Raw genomic sequence first — 17,418 nt, forward strand, 5'->3', positions numbered from 1 at the left:
CTGATCAGACATTTGGCTCATATTAGTAAAGCCTATCGCTTTGTCACGATAGCATCCGCGTCTTGCTGCTGAGGTTCAAACAGCAACAACTGCAAACAGACACACACGCACACACACACACACACTCTTAAACCTGTAAAACAAGGTAAACAGATTCAGGTGCTTAATCCACGTGGCACTATTCCAACTCATACTCCACCAGGCAAACATATAAACAAATCTCATTATGGACAGCATAATATCCATTGTTTAATATATCAGTGAACAGACTGTAATATTTTGACTGGCATCAAATGGACGAGGCTGTGCCAATTTCTAACAGGATTGTGTGTTTTGAAGCAGAAGCTCACCCAGTGACAAAGTACAGTGTGTCTACTTCTTCACATGAAAGAGAGAGCGAGAGAGAGAGAGCTAAAACAAAAACCAGAAGGGGAGAAGGAGAATAAATATAAACTCCCATATATTAAGAGAACCCTTACTATAACATTAAAATATCGGATTATACAAGGGATATCAAAGAGACACATTTAGCCCACAGATCTGACCAGCAGATCATTCAGATAGACACCAGAAAACTCAAAAGAGGAAGAAATAATGGCCTTTCATGTGACAAGCTTAAAGACATGAATGAAAAAAAATCCTTACATATTTTTAGAAAAGAGAAAACATTTCAAAGTTGAATTCTTTGATGGCAAAAAACTATCTCAGGTTGTCAAGTGACCGTCAACAGCTGCAAGATGGAAAAAAATGTACAAATGGAAATCTTTTTACCACCCAAACTTTGATGGTACACATTGTGATACAGTAGTAGATACCACTTGACAGCTTATTTATCATAAGAATATGCAAAATACACACACACACACACACACACACACACACACACACACACACACACTTTGCTTTTGCAGGTTTACTTGAGACTGCATGAATCAGTAAATTCCACCAATAGTGGTACAATTATATAAAGGCTGGTTTTCTGCTCTCTAGCGCTGTATTGAGGTCCTGTCATCCAGATACATGTTTGTTAATAGATAAGAGCGAAAGCTCTAAGGTGCTACGATAATGTTTTCTACCACTGTCACATTGATTAGTTTCTTTCAGATTATCCAATATTTAATACATTTTCAATTTTCACCTTAAAGGTTTTTTTCCTATCAAGAATCCTCAAATCCTATTTCCCATTAAGACATTGATACTCAGCAGGAACTATATATGTGGTGACTCAGTGTCAGTCACCGAACAAAAACCGGTTTTGTTGCAGTTTGAGGGCTATTGAACCTTTCAGTGTGACAAGCATTGCTCTCAGCCAGATCCGAACCCCTGATAGCCACCAGAAGGTACAGAGAAGAAAGAACATGTCTTCTCCTGACAACCTCCTTTTACCACGTGTCACTTTATCATCATCAAGCTTGACAAGGAATAAATGGGAACACACCAAATGCGGGGGAAACAGAAGCCGTGTCCTCGGTGACACGCGTGTTATTGGCTGACCGTCTTGTTTTGCTATAAGTCAATAATTTTATGCATGTGCATTTTAAGATTGTTGACAGCCGGATGCACACTTTGGATGTGATATTGAGATGGTGCTGCCTATTCAAAAATGATATTCCATTATGTTGATGTGATCTAGTGAGTAATTTCACTTTTCATACATGGACGCGGATTTCATGGGAAAAAACTTACATCCTTGTTATGAAAGTCACCTTGAACTGCTTGCAGATAAAGTTAATAAATAAATAGGAAGAAATACACTTCTATGACAGTAGATGTTTCAAAATAACATATTATTGTTATGTCTCCAATTCCTCACAAAGTATAGTATGAAATAATGTGACCAACGGGAAGAACAGAGCTTGGCAGGTAGCGGTGTGGCTGGTTAACGAGACGTACATTTAGCAAATCAAGTGTGATGTTCACTCATTTTTGCCCATTAGGCACCGTTAGAGTAATCAGGTATGGGTATTTTTCCTGCCCTCCGGCTTCACTGGGTTGTAATGAGCATCATTACAGCTTATTGCAACAGAATAAGGCAAAAGAAAAGTATTTCAAAGAAAAAAAAAAGACTTTAAAGAAATCTACCTGGCTTTTTCAGCAACTTGCTAACTTACTTGAGCCTTTCTATGAGGAATTAGAGATATTCATGTTTCTCAAAAACATTCAGAAATAGTGCTGAACAATTACCATCTAGTCTTTTTTTAACAAATGCATAAAAGGAGAAGTATAAAAATGTACACCGTTACTACTTTTACAATTGCTGGCTAGCTATATTAGCACTAATGCTGTTCAAAGTAAATAGACAGAAGCACCAGCTGTCTTTTACTTCAACATCACTAAACTGGAATTTCAACAAATTTATTCCGAGACGTTCTTTAGCAGATTTGCGTCATTAAACAGAGAATTATAGAAAAAAATTAATAAATATCTGTTTTCATGTTAAGCTAATTAACCCTAACAGTTTAACTATGGTCTTACAACTGTCTACATTTTTTGCACTTCGCACATGTGTACGCACATGTGTAAATGAATTGAATGAACACTTTTTTCTGTCTACTGCAGATATAAATTGTTTAACTATGTAAACTGTGTACACGGCCTAGACTCTGCATGTCTTATATTTCCACTATATTTGGTTGGAGACTTAGAAGGCTGGGTGATCTCTAAGCAGACCTGCTTTTAAATTTAGTCACGACAACCATCATGATGTGAATATTAATTTATTAAACATATTTTCATCTGGAGGCAAATTCATAAGAAACCTCAAACCAGAAGGTGAATGTAGAGATTCCTTACAGCACTCTGGCTTCCAGCTGTTCCTGTAGCTTTGTAAACCTGGTCACCCACACTCACAATAATAATTTCTTCTCCTTCTATTCATTTCCAAATGTTGTTTATTTGACCAGCCTGTGAGGGAAATGTGTTTTATTCAGTCCAGCTAAACAAATAAGTCTGGGAACCGAAATATCCACTCATGGATTTTAGCTTTCTTAGCAACAGCATGTAGATAAGAGGACATTAAGTAAGATCATGAAAATGTCCTTTTTTGTGTGTAGCTAAAATGATACAGAACAGTGTTTCAGTGTCTTTCTGATCAGACAGTCTGCGTCCTACTGACCATTTGTGTACTCTGTACACCTATGGTACCATCCCAGAATGCAAAGCATACCTGGGTGCAGAAAGACAGGAAAGGCATTTAGCTCAAACTTGCAGCATACACCTGCTAGTTGGGTCAGATGATGTTTGGAGACAAGGTTCAGCAGAAACCCCAGACCAGAAGGTGAATGTGCAGACTCTTCATAGCACTGAAGATCTCAGTAAACCTGGCAACCCACACGCACAATAATAAACTCTGTAACTGAACTATTTTAAATTCAGGGAATTTAAAATAGAAAGTAGCTCGTCCACAGAAGGACTGGTAGCTCCCCTTACGATAAGGGTTCAGATCGCGCGAACAGGTGTGAAATGTGTGTGTTTAGTTAGTTTGTTTGTTTGCTTGTTTTAATCAATTTTAAATCATGCTTTTTATTTGTTTTTGTTTCTAATGTCTCTGTAAAGCACTTTGAATCACCTTGTTGTTGAATTGTGCTATACAAATAAAGTTGCCTTGCCTTGCCTTGCCTATTATTTCAGTCTTGTCATGCTTATCTGGTGCAGCAAAGTGATTGTAACTCCGTGCAATCAATCCTGTAGTGGAAGTCTCCTGTCTCACACATTTGATATAAAATCTATACCTGTGTGTCTGCCATTCAGTCAAAACCTTATATCTTCACTACAGCCCTCCATTCAGCTCTCACTGCCTCAGGCATTTATATTTTCAAATATGAAAGTAAGTAAGTTAAATTTATTTATAAAACACAGCATTCACCAACCAAAGTGCTGCGCCGACTGTGTCACACGAACACAAGCATTTAACTGCATTAAAAAGTAAAACGTGCATATTTAGAGTACACAGTCGAAATGGGCCTGTTTGGTCTTTCGCCACCTGCTGTGCTTTCCACTGCCCTTCCCATGAGGACTGTGGCATTCATGAACTGACGTACACACCCACTGCCGTAATGACAGACCGCTGGAACTGGTGACACTGTATTCCGGTAATGTGTTGAACTGAAAAGTGCAATTTTACTTTGTTGCCCCATAATTCTGATTTCAAGTCATCCCAGAGAATCAGTGAACCTTTTGAAGCTTAACCACAAGAGTTCATGCTGAATGGTGAGAGTCACACCCAGCCAGAATCTGAAACCAAAGGGTTCTGGGTCTCAACCCTCCCCCCTTTCCTCTTTCTCCCCTTCCATCCCTATTTGACCCAGTGCTGCTTTCATCTTCTTCCTCCTAGTACAAAGTGAATGCTGTGCTGCTGCTGGGATCCAGCCAGCCAAGGAAGGACTCTACCACGCAGACACTACAACCCCCCCACCAACTCCGCCCGCCTCATCTCTGTCTCGCTCTTCTTCCTCTCCCTGTCTCTCTTTCCCCAAGCTCATAAATGCTCAGGCTTCCATTTTACAGAAAATACATTTTGCTGTAACTGCTGTGCTGTTCGTTTTCAGGGCTGCAGGATTACAGGTTATATCCAGGCCTTCAGATATACACTGGCAGACCAGTGTCCCACTGACCCTCCAAAGCCTGCAATTTAGCACAGTTATTTATGGAGCGAGGAGAACACATCCTTCCCTCCTGCCCCTGTCTGCTTTCATGATGCTGGACAGCCGCAGAGGCGTTCACACTTGTGCCTCAGCCCTTCCCTGCATGGTAAGCATGGCACTTTCTCTGTGAGTCACAATCCTATTACCCCTCTGCGGCCTCGTGGTGGGGCGATAAGAACGGCCCGGTGCACTGCAAGAGTGGCAGTGCTGAGCCTCCTTTAGCTGCGGTAGGTGGCTTAACCATGAGAAGAATGCTCGTCAGAGCTTTCAGTGGGAATTAGCTTTTTCAAAGATGTCCGTATGTTTGTTAAATATGAAACCGCATGGAGAAAAATTAACTAGAATACGGCTGTCAAAACATCTGTAGCATAAAGATAAAAATAGGATGGGAATCAGCAATGTTGGTGGAATTGCTTTTCAGTTTGCAAAAAATAGAGCAACATTGTGGTTGAGGAATACAGTGGAGCACAAAAATCCAAGAGAATGAAATACAGTTCATTTTTCATTGCAAATGATGTGACCACTTTTCATATGAAAAATACATCAGATTCAAGGGAACATAGTACTTATTTTCTCCTTTTCGCTGGACTGGATAAGAAGTTAAAGCCTAATAACCCATGATATCCTAGAATGATTTTAAGTGTAGTAGTTTCCTCTTTTGCCTAAAATGTGAAAGATTCCCGATTTGATCCCAGGAGAAGACACAAATCCCTTTGTTTAAAACTGTGGCAACCACTTGTGAAAAAGGGAGAAGCTGACAGTAGTTTTATCCTAGAGTGATTTGACAGTTCATAAAGAGCTACTTAACATCTTGGGAGTACTTAGGTTTTGGGGGTCGTTACTGTATCCATAAATAGTCCATGATTTTTAGGTCAGGTGAGTGCGCTGGAAAGCCAGTGACACTTAGTTCTTCCAGTGCCTTGAATTGTGTTTGGGGTCATTAACCTCTTCTAGTCCTTCTTCTCGTGGATGCATACCACTTGCTACTTTGTTAGGGTGGCTTTGTGCGACTCACAGGTAAAAATAATCTTATAATGGACCTTTATACAGCCCTGCAGTTTAGCAATTTTTTTTGGGGGGGGGAACAAGCCATTAAATGTCTTTTCTGGCTTTAAGCCAGGTTTCTTCTGATAAGGGGTCACTTGCAAACAAAAGGTTGGGTGGGGCTGCTGTGTACATAGCCAGAACCTTGTGCCTGAGAAAACCAACCAAAGAAGTAAAAACGCCGCCTCAAGCCTCATCTCCTGAACCGATGATGTCTGTAAACCTGCTTATTTAGTCTCGATATTGTTACAGTCACCAGATTAGACAAACGACCGTGCCATCTCTGGGCCAGCTAGACAACAACAACATCTATTTATAAGCTATAACATTATGCCAGCTACTGCTTACAGAGAGTCTTTTTACATGCAGTGACTTCATTATGTGAAACTTTGGTCATGAACATTTACCATGGTAACAGAAAAGAAGGAAATCCATAAGAAGCCTGCTTTTGATTGCTGCTCCAAAAATAGTGCAGAATATTTTCTTCCTTGTTTTAAATGTTGCATCCGTTCACTTTTTAAAAAATATTTCTAAATAATTTTAGAATTAAAAAAAAAAAACAGTATTTAACATCAACTTATATATATTTTTTGAGCAAATTTGTGAGACAAAGACAAAAGGTCGAGCAAAGACAAAGCGTGTGACCACGTCTGTGCAAATGTCATCAATTTCTGTCAAAGCCCTGAAAGATACAGTGGACTGCACCTCCTCATGTGCTACAGGGGACAGTGCTATAGATGTATTAAAAAAAAGCAGACTGCTTATCTCACCTTCCTATCACCAACCACTAGGAAATTAATGTCACTAACTGAAACTAGCGCCCTTATTTGAGATGCCTATATGCTATCTTGGACTACCCTCTGTTCCCTTCATTTTGAAAATGCACCAAATGCAGTAGACATTGATCACTTTGAGATATCTTAATGCAACAATGCATGTGCTGTCCCAGTCCATATTAAGTGGTCTGTCTATATGATTAGTATGCAGGTTTTAATTGCAGCTGACCTTGTGATTCTTTATAACATATGTAACTGTGAGAGTGCTGACGGTGCTCTTAACTATCTCATCAAACCCCATCTTTCCCCTGAACCTCTTCCCCTCCTCCTCAGTCGGGCCTTTATGTGAGCATCAATCCCTGTTCAACCATGTACATTGTGCCTAATTATTGCAGAGGTCAGCATGTGAAGCAGAAGCAGAGCCTTCACCATATGACTGTAACCCTGTCAGAGCAAGAAAAGGGAATAGGAGGAAATGGGCGGATAATTAGGAATTTGGTTCGTATTCCTTTTCCACTTTCACTCCTCTTCTTCTCACCCTGCTTCATCTGCATTTTTCAGAAGGCTTCTCCAATTACTGAGGCAGTACCCCCAACCATTTCTCCATCCGCCACCAGGGTGGAAAGTAGAAGGGTGTGTGACGAGATGAGAAAACGATGGGTTTCTGGGAACAGTGTGAGTTCAATTTAATGGATGAAATTAGCAATTCTATAGGATAAAGTAAACCTGCAGGAGAAGGATATCTATTATATACAACTTGCAGAGTTAGTAACAGAGTTTGAAGATATTTTATCATTGATGGCTTGATGCTGTCTGGGAAACGTCTTGAATGCACTGCACTTTAAGTGCAGCTAAGTGTTGCGTAGTGTTGTGTAAATGTAGATATACATTTATGCAGGTAATTCATTTGTATGTAGCACTCATTGACTATCTAATAAATGATTGGTTATCGGTGTGGACAACAGTCATTAAATGGCAAAGCAGTAAGTTCAATTATATTCACTGAGTAGAAAGGTTTGAGTTTTCAAACACTCACCACCATATGTTTAGGGAGTAGATTACTACACAGGTAGACACACACACACACACACACACACACACACACACACACACACACACACACACACACACACACACACACACACACACACAGGTGGAACCACCCTCACGTCGTGTCTCATTTCTCAATTTTGCAGAATCAGCTGTAGTAGAGCTGACATTATCATAGTGGTGAGAAGAGGATGGTGTAGAGGAAAATGTAGTCCTGGACAGTGTAGTGTAGTTTTCACACTTACTGGATTAAGTGCTAATAAAAAAAACCCCTCATGAATACCAGCTTTGAGCAGCAGTGGCTCAGAAGGTAGGAGGCCGTGTACCAATCAGGGAAAGTCTACGTGTCGAAGTATCCTTGGGCGAGATACTGAACCTCGAGTTGCCCCTGAGTGTGTGTGTGTGTGCCACTGTTAGACAAGGTGTGAAGGTAAAGAAAAAGTGCTTGTATGAATGTGAATGTGATTGGGTGACTGAAGATTGTAGAAAAAGGTGCTTGGAGTGGTCAGCCTCAGAGTAAAATCTTTATCATTTACTAGTTAAGCAGTGCTGCCACTTCTTTATGAATCAAGGAATTAACAAAGCTAACAATTGAAGTTTTGTTCATTTTTAAATAGAACGATTAAGGATGAAGGCACGACAGCAAAATACAACGTTTTTTTTGTTTTTTTTTTTTACAACATCTTCAATTCTTTCCCTCATTTCCCAGCCTTTAAGTCCAGCCTGGAAATTCTGGATGTGCCTAAAAAAGGAATTAAAAAACTGTTTTAACAGCCAATTATTACACTCTATTAGCCCTAGCTGTTTAAAGTGTCAGCTTGGATGGAAAATGGTTCTTTGATGGAAGAGGTGCACTAGGCTGAATGATAATAAAGCATTTGTGGCACTAAGCATTATCTTACATTTTCACCTGTAACAGATTCGTACATGTATCCGGTTCTTTTGCTCCAAATCTGGAGTCATTGTTTGGCCCTTTAGTTTGTGCCTTAAAATAACCTCTGTAGCTAATGCACTTCTTCCTCGTTGGGCAGTATCCCCCACTTCCTTGCTGTGCAGCTCATTTCCAGCAAAGATAAGGATTTACAGCATGAATTCACTGCTCTTTCAGTGGCTCCAGTATAAAATGAACAAGTGTGATCCCTCTAACCAGCTCTGCTTGCTACACATCCACAGATACCATATCATTTTATAAAATTTCGGTTTACCCCATGTTGACCATGATTTATACCTGAGAATTGCTACATATATCCCCTCTGCCACTCTGCATTCAAAAACAGAAACCAAAGAGAGGCAATGTTAATTATATGGATAACATTATAGAAGTTTCATTTCAGCCATGTAATGTTGCTGTCATTCCTGCTTCTCCTAGCCCAATGTATACCTCACTGGAGCAACATCCCCCAGATCCCAGGTGAGCAATCTCATTCTCACACAGCCATAAGTCGTGCAACGTCCTCAGAATATGAAATCAGGCACCGGGGATGGAAACAAAATTGCCACTAGGAGGGTATCCAAGGCAGTCCTGTTAAAAACATACTGTGGTCATGGGAGGAGTTAGTGTGGTTACAAGGTCATGGTGGGGAAAAACTCATTTACTCTGGGTAGTAAGGTTGATTTGGAATGAGCTGCAGGGTCAGGCTCACAGTGCCTACCTTTCAGTAGTGTGAGAGAAAGCATCTCCACTAAGACCTGAATATCATGGCATTACTAACTGCTAAATGGCCTCTGTGGTAGCAGTATGGATAATGCCCTTTTACAGATTTGAACCTAATAATTGAGCCAGACAGTGTGGCAATGCTTGGTGCTCTTATGTTAAAAATAATATGTTGCATTACAAGAATTAAAAGCTTAAAAAAATAAATGTCTAGCTCAACACACATTCAGTTTGTTTTTCACAACAATGTCTATCTACAAATGTGAAATAATAACACTTCTCATAATATAGATATAATCACCATGATGTTACCCATTTCTTTTTTGGATTTCTGTGATGGTTTATGGATTGTTATCTTCTGGCTGAAGGTATTTCCTGTTTTATTTTGTGATCTTTGGTCCTTGTCTGTTGCTGTCAGTTTCAGTCCTTTGGCGATTGTCCACTTGAATTGTTTCAAGCCTTCTAGCGCTCTGTGTGTTCCCAACAGTTCCTTTTAGAGTTCCCACTGTTACTGTTGATGTGTTTCTGTTTGACCTTTTGGACTGTTTTACAGACTTTGACTTTGCCTGCTTCTCTTTTGAAATTGTTTGCCTTGCTGGCAGCTTTGTGGTTTTGACCTCTGCCTGTTTCCAAATAAAGGTTTGGATTTATTTTATTTAATTGTGGTTCCAAGTGTCAGGCATTTGGGTTGTTTCCCTTTGAGTTGTCACAGATACGTCGCACAGCTTCCATTTCAGCTTTATGATCACCATCATCTTGGTTTCTTGAAACCAGAAGTGACCACATATGAGATTAGGGGCTGAAATAAAACATAATCATTTAGAAAGGTACAGCCACAGACTAAAGTGGTGCAGTTCACATGCACGGATAAATACGAATAAAACAAGCACTCCGAGAGTGCAAGCCTCTGCCAAGGCAGCTCACTCTCTGGGCAGTGTTTACTTTTAATAGTATTGTATTTTAAAAATATTCATTCTTTTTCTTTTTAAGTGTACTTAAATAATCAAAGAAAGACAAATCTAAAATGTAAAAGTGAGATCAGAAGTCAAATGTGACATGATATTTGTACGCAAATATGATGTGATATTTAGAATTCACACATATCAGGATCATTTACTAAATGTTAACAATTCAAACAATAGTAGTAAGAACCATCGTTTTAAATACCTCTGTAGCATTATTATCACTTTGACCTTCAGCTCAATCTATTAACCTTGAACAGGAGTCAGAGGTCAAATGTGACATGTTATACGACATAATCTTCATACGGCATTTCCTATATGTTGACAATACACATCACACTTTTGCCAGTTCAACCTATAAATCATTCAGTTGACCTTGAAGAGCTTGTTAGACATAAGACATATTTTAATGGATTGTTAACATGACCCCACTCTACAGCTCAATATCAATATTCATTGAACGTTTTTTGAGTCATCATGTTTATAGACACATGCAAACACTAACAAAAATACTAGAAATTCACTCACCAGAGCTATACCCCAGACTTCTTGAGTTAGCGTTTAGCTTGGTTAACTGCACAGCAAGTCATCTTAACGATTAACTGCAACGAAAAAGTATGACTCTCCAAACCAGCGGACTTGAATTAGCTAAGGTGATGCCTAGCTATAACTATTGTTAACTGCAGTTAGCAACCTGTCAATAAATCCTCTTAAAACGACTTAACGTTAAGCCTTAATACAAATTAAACAGTTATGTTATACAAAAAATACAAAATCCCTTCTGCTATTAAACATTCTCTCTGGAGACCAAAACAGGTTTTTTTGTTGTTGCAGGTTTTAAGTCTGTTCTGATGGACATTTGGACATTTTAACATGGGAGTCTTTGAGGATTGACTTGCTTCTTTAGTTAACCTCAAGTGACCATTCAAGCGTTCAGCATTTCCACGCTGGCTTCTTTTTTCACCTCAAGAGGTGCAGACTGATACTTCATTGACCAAGGGACTGTCCTTTCTACTGTCTCACTAACTGAGCTACTCGTGCATGCTGATACTCTCCACGCAGGACTGGATATCTCCTGCTACGCAGATCTGCTAAGAAATAGGAGAGAATAAAATGCAAAGGTGAACAGAATGCAAAACCGTTGACCTTTGCAAAGGTTCATATGTATATATTTCATATATATTTGGTGGTTTAGAGCAACAAAAGGTTTAGGTGAATGTGGTAACATGTTAACAGTTATTGCCTGTTCACAAGTGATAAAATATAAAATAGCAGTTTCCTCAACTGTAAAACTACATTAAAAATGGAATCTAAGTCCTTAGAAGTGGGTAACCTCCAACATGCCACTATGTCAGAGCAGCGCCAGCATATGCAGTAAGAAAAAATAGTGAAAACCACAGAGAGGGTTAGTTTTAGACAGTGCAAGAGATTAACAAAGCACCATATTAACCTTCAGGTGCATCTAATTGTTGGGAAATTGAATGCAGCTCTCAGTGAAGGGAGATCAATATATTGACCTGGCCCAGCTTACAACCTCTAATCCTGCAAATCTTCTTGAGGACCTGAAGTGGTGTATTGAATATCTTAGTGACTTGGATAGCATTGCCGAAACGCAATTTATATAATACATCTGCTGTTTCTGCGTTCGTTCCAACTGGTTCTCGGTGATTTTTCAAGTTCAGTCAACCTTTACCTCATCAGAATAGATTTAGCTGCAGTACTCAATGAGGCTGTGGCACAAAAACTTTGGACTTTATTTGCTGCTTGTCAAGACGATTGTGTCCAGGCCGTCTGAACTGTTCAGACCTTATCTGGATTACCTTTATCTAAATAGTAATTTTACACAGCTACAGCTACACATACAAAGCTTATGACCACAGTTGGTTCTGCAACAGAGAAAAAAAGAAACCCAATATGGCACAGAGAATCTGGAATATCTCATTTCTTAAAAGCTGTGCAAAGCCTGCACATATGCTCTACCTCTCATAACCATAATGGTTAGCATGAAAACAAACTGCCGCTTCTCTTTTTAGAAGCTGCACTGGTCCACTTGCTTCTCTTTTCCTACATTTTAAATGATAGAAATTAATTTCAAATTTCTGTTTGTTCACACACATTCGTATCTTCGCGCTCCTAAATCCTCTCATGGTTTGCAGGTTGACGCTTTCCCAAATCCTACTGTCTGTCCCTTCAATCACAGGTTAGCCCGCCACTTGTCATCTGCAGTCAGGCCTGTTATTGAGAGGCTTCCCTCAGGTTCGCTCTTTGTCTTTAGTGCCTCGATTAAATTAGAGTGACACCTGGCATGCATCCTCAGCAGTAATGGTCCTTCTTTTCATCCCATCCCTTTTATCAACTTAATATACCTCTGATGAAATATTGCAAACCTACAGCCTCTTCTCTGTGCCTGACTAAACTCCGTGTGAGGCAGAAAGAAACAAGTCACTGGTTAATCAGGCTTTAATGATATAGCATGTTAAAAGGATGTATTCAAATAGGTATGAATAACATCAAGAAATAGTAGGCTGTCATCCTCACATATTGTATTCACCGGATGAATTACTTTTGAAATTACATGAGCACTCTAATCACATTAACCCTTGTATGGTGTTAATTATTTTTTCACGTGTAAATGTGTTGTGTCTTTCCACTCACTCCACTTGATTATAACTGATTTATTTATAACATTTTATATAAAAGAAAAACGAGAAGCACATTAATTCATAAATGTGATCTAACAAAGGTAAAGGGAAAAAATTAACCATGTTTGCTGTTCATATGTCTTGTAATTGGGATGAAGTAAACATCTGTTGAGTAATTTAACATAAAATTGTTTGATAGTGTTAATTTGGAAAGCCAAAACTCTAGCGGGTCCACCTGACCCATGAACACTGGCTGAGTAACAAAAATACGAACACCACACAAGGGTTAAATGTGTGGTTAGTGACTCATGCACATTGGTGGCGGTCGTGGGTGGTGATATTTTTAACCTGAGTAAGGCAATGGCAACAGAGTTAGATTCCATTCCCGAAAATAGACGAGTGTTCTGGGGTAATCTTCTTGTGGTGGTTTACAGTTACATTTATATATAATGAATTTTATACACCTTTGTTATGCAAAAGAGGCATGATGAAAAGGATTTCATCTTTGAGAAATGAAATTCCAGCTGCCCCTCCTCCTCGGTGTTGCTGGAGGTGCAGCACTGCACACTGGAGGAAAATCCCCTCCACTCCAATCTCTTGAGCTCTGACGTCTTTGGCCTTTTGATATTTCATGTTGCTTTTCTGTGCACTGGAGGGATAGATGGGAAGATGCTGAGGGGGGGAGATGTTCAGAGCTGGCAACCTTGCTTTAAAACCCATTTAGTGTAATGGAAAACTGAGAATACAGAAAATGTGTAAGAGAAGAAACTCCAGGATGCGCCTTTTCAATGATCCCAATATTTTAAAAAGGGGGAAAAAAGTACTTTATTAGTATTAATTGCTCACATTTTCCTTGTACCGATGCACATTTCTGGACTGTGCACATTTTTTTTCACCTTTATTCACAAATGCTAATTCTGAAATCGGCAATTCTATTTCAGCAGCAGATGCTGGCAGATGTTTTGTTCTTGCTCTGCTTGCTTTAGTGCTGCCTTGGGTGACAACACAAGAATTGATACTATGGTGGAACAAGATGCATTGCTGTTTGGTAGATATTACACATGACTGCATTGACTTTGTCTTGCCTTTGGGTGGACAAGATCTTCTTCAATACTGAGAATCCAAATAATTCATTCTGTTAGGTTGAAGCCATAAGCAGAAGCAAATCTACAAGTAGTAATTATACTGTATACAGTACTGTGAAAAACCTTTGAACCCTTATTTCTTTACATTTTGTTTCCAAACAGCCAGATTTTCTTATATTTTTTAAATGTCATGAGTAGTTCTCAAGGCTTTCTAAAGGTCTTTCAAAGTTCAATCCGGTCCTTATTCCTGACCATTTTCAGAGAGATGCTTTGTATTAATGTTTGTTAACCCACTTAAGACTGACCTATGAATCACTGAAGCATCGCTGAAAAGGCCCCTAACTCAAGGGATGAGCAAGTGTTGTCTACGCATGACAGACAACTTAGCAAAGAACCAATTTTAAATTGTGTCTTTAGGCACTTTGGTACTAGCAGCCTGTCACAAAAACACATCATTTGTTGCCATTTCTCAAGTTGAATCTATGATAAATGCCAGTTTGACGGGCATAACAATCATTTTGCAGTAATTTTAACCATGATACTGTAAACCTGAGAGTTTGAAAAACGTTCATAACATAAATTTAGATCTCACTTTACTCCTTGCTTTATTTTCTTTCGTCCAACTTGTACTTTTTACTTGACAAGCATGACATCATCGTGGGTTCAGCTGACATGCAGCTGAAGTGACATCTGCCCACAATCTGACAGTTACATATAGTATGTTCAGTCCTTTACAACCATGTGAAAAAGCATCTGTTCATCTGTTCTGTGCACATGTATGATTGCCTGCCAGCATACAGTAAACATGCATTACTCACATTCATGGGATGAACACTTCAAGTCAGGGTCTGATGCTCTTTATATGTCTTTCCTGTGTAATTGCATTGTCTTTGTAGGTCCTACAGTATGAAGGCCTGCATTTATCAGAGCTGTCACCTGCCTTTCTTTTGTACAAAGCATAAATAACGCATTAAACTAAGGGTAGACAGCCAGGAGGAGAATACAAAACACATAGTCAAGGAGGAAAACTTCTACAAACAACACTCACATTCATCTCATGTCCTGTGATTATTTCCAGCAGCTCACACAGAGAAAAGCTTTGGTATCTCAAAGGGAAGTGAAAATAGGAGGAAGGTGAGGCACAGCAAAGCTTAAATTGAGGCCATTATTGAGGGCAGAGCGGGAATAGTTTCAAGTTTTACTCAAAAAAAAAAAAAACCTTGGGAAAAAAAATACTTTTAGTTAGGTCAGATGTACGCTGATGGCAGATGCTCTAAATCTCTGGAATGTTGTATAACACTGAATTTTCCCCATTACCTGCCATTCTGACAGACATCTGGTGAAGTGCAATAATTGAATATCGCTGTGTGTTTAATCCTTGCTGATATCATTTTTCATCTGACTTGACACAAAGAAATAACTTATGACAGCTTTGAAACGGGTTTTCTTCCTGACAATCGAGGCAGCTGCGACTAATGATCTGCGTTAACGCTAAGACGAGAAGCAATCCTTTGCTTCGCCAACGTCGGATTCATCACTGGCTTGACAATAAGGCTCGAATCGTGCAGCTGCGAGGATGTTCGTGTAGACACAATACGTAAATGTGGAGCAGCTGGGAATGCGGGTGTACTGCTCCCAATCCTCTCTTTGATTGGATGCTTCAAAGTTTCAAATGGATTGTATGACACCAGATTTTGAAATTAGACCATATTTGTCTATGTTATGCCTTTTTGAACTGCTAATCGCACAGATTTTTAGTCCCAGTCACTGGTGCTTCTTGCAGTAAGCAGGACATAAAGAAAGGGCAGAGGAGCAGGAGATAGAGCAGCGCTCCACTTCTTAAATTAGGCCACAAAAGCAGGCTGTTAAGGCTAGGCTTCTCTATAGGTGTTATTGTACTTTTTCCAATAATTCAGATGAAAATTGCCATTGTTGGAAAATGTTCGGTCACTTAAAGGTTGAATAGTGAGAAAAACGGGCATTCAGTGGATATAATTCACTCCTGTAAAAGGATATTCAGGGATACAAAATGTATTCGAGCGATACTGTTAAATTGTGCTGACTCCCAGATGGTTTGATAGTTCTGATTTGTTTGACAAAAGAAATACCTTGTTGCCAGTATAATGTCTCTGTTGATTACCAGGCTTCCCGCTGCCAGGTGATAAGATCCTGGAACAAGATAATCACCGAATATGAGAAATGGCAACGTTAAACTATTACCCTGACAATAACTGCAGAGAATATTTCTATTCATGTGTGTACAAATGCAAACCGCGAATGCAATCATTTAAAATCTGTCGCTTCACGATTTTCTGGGGAGTTTTTTGTTGTTTTTTTGTGCATGCAGGAAATAATTAAACTGGAAATCCAGATTTCTTGTGTGACTTCTGAATGGATGCACATGAAGCTAGACTACTGTGCCACTCTGCACTCTTTCTCCATCTCTCCATTGCTCTCTCTCTGCCACGCATTAAAACACATTAGCCCTCCAACCCCCCCAACCCCCCCAACCCCCCATGCGGCGCACAGGAGACAGAGCGAGAGCATGTGTACAAATGAATCAGCGCTGTTTGTTGTACTGTTTCAGACTCGAGCCATTTCGAGTAGCTTATTTGAGAGAGCTGCAGATCATGTTTAGTAAGCTTACTCTCATTATATCAGACCCTGGGGAGAGGAGGGCCCTCTCACTCCATACTATCAAAGCCACGGAGCTGCCTTAGAGGACATGCTTCAGTGTGAATAGAGGCTCTAGAGAGTACACACAAAAAAGTAGCATGCTCAGCCCACATCACCTCTCTCGGTGGGAAGCTGCCAACATTCAAGGTTTTGATCAGGCTTACTGTAATGGCTGTGGGTGACAGGTATACGAAACCACAGTTGAGGGAATAAATAGCTTGATTAGCATAATGCATCACCAACAAATTTAGCTTTCAGAGCCCGTGAAAGAACTACTTTCTTTTTTGGCCGACTGCAGCATTCACATACCTTCTGGGATCCTGTTTCATAGGAGAAACACAATTACATAAACAGGTATTTACCTCCGCGCCATTGGAAACTAATAAAATTTGCTTCCAGCGTGTCGCTGATACACTCGCCGCTGTTGTCTGTTATTTTTGCCTACTTTGAATAGGCTCTGTGTCTCCCATTGTCCACTAAAAGCACATTTCTACTCTTTTCAGCAATCATAATTAACTTGATACACATATAGCACTTACCTCCAGAAATCCAAGCTGTATTGATCCATCCGGAGCAGAGCAACATCCCTATAAACAGGCTAATCTAACATAAAACGTGGCCTCTCCACATCCTGGCCTGTTGAAGCGATTTAGCTCTGTCTGGTGGCAATGAATAAATAAATAGATAAATGAAACCCACTGGGGCCCTGCAGTGCATCCCAACCATGTGCGTCGGGAAGCAACAGCTAAGAAACAGGAGATTATTTGGCGAGATATCCCTTACACTTCTGCAGGTCTTCAGCACCACAGGGTTGCGAATGGCTACGAAGTGACAGCAACTATCATCAGTCAAACGCCTGCCTCGACCCGCATCCTCCATCTGAACT

Source organism: Mchenga conophoros, linkage group LG13 (genome assembly GCF_057382185.1).
Source record: "Mchenga conophoros isolate Kocher_MC1m ecotype Shallow Benthic linkage group LG13, M_conophoros_male_GT1.1, whole genome shotgun sequence".
NCBI lineage: Eukaryota > Metazoa > Chordata > Actinopteri > Cichliformes > Cichlidae > Mchenga > Mchenga conophoros.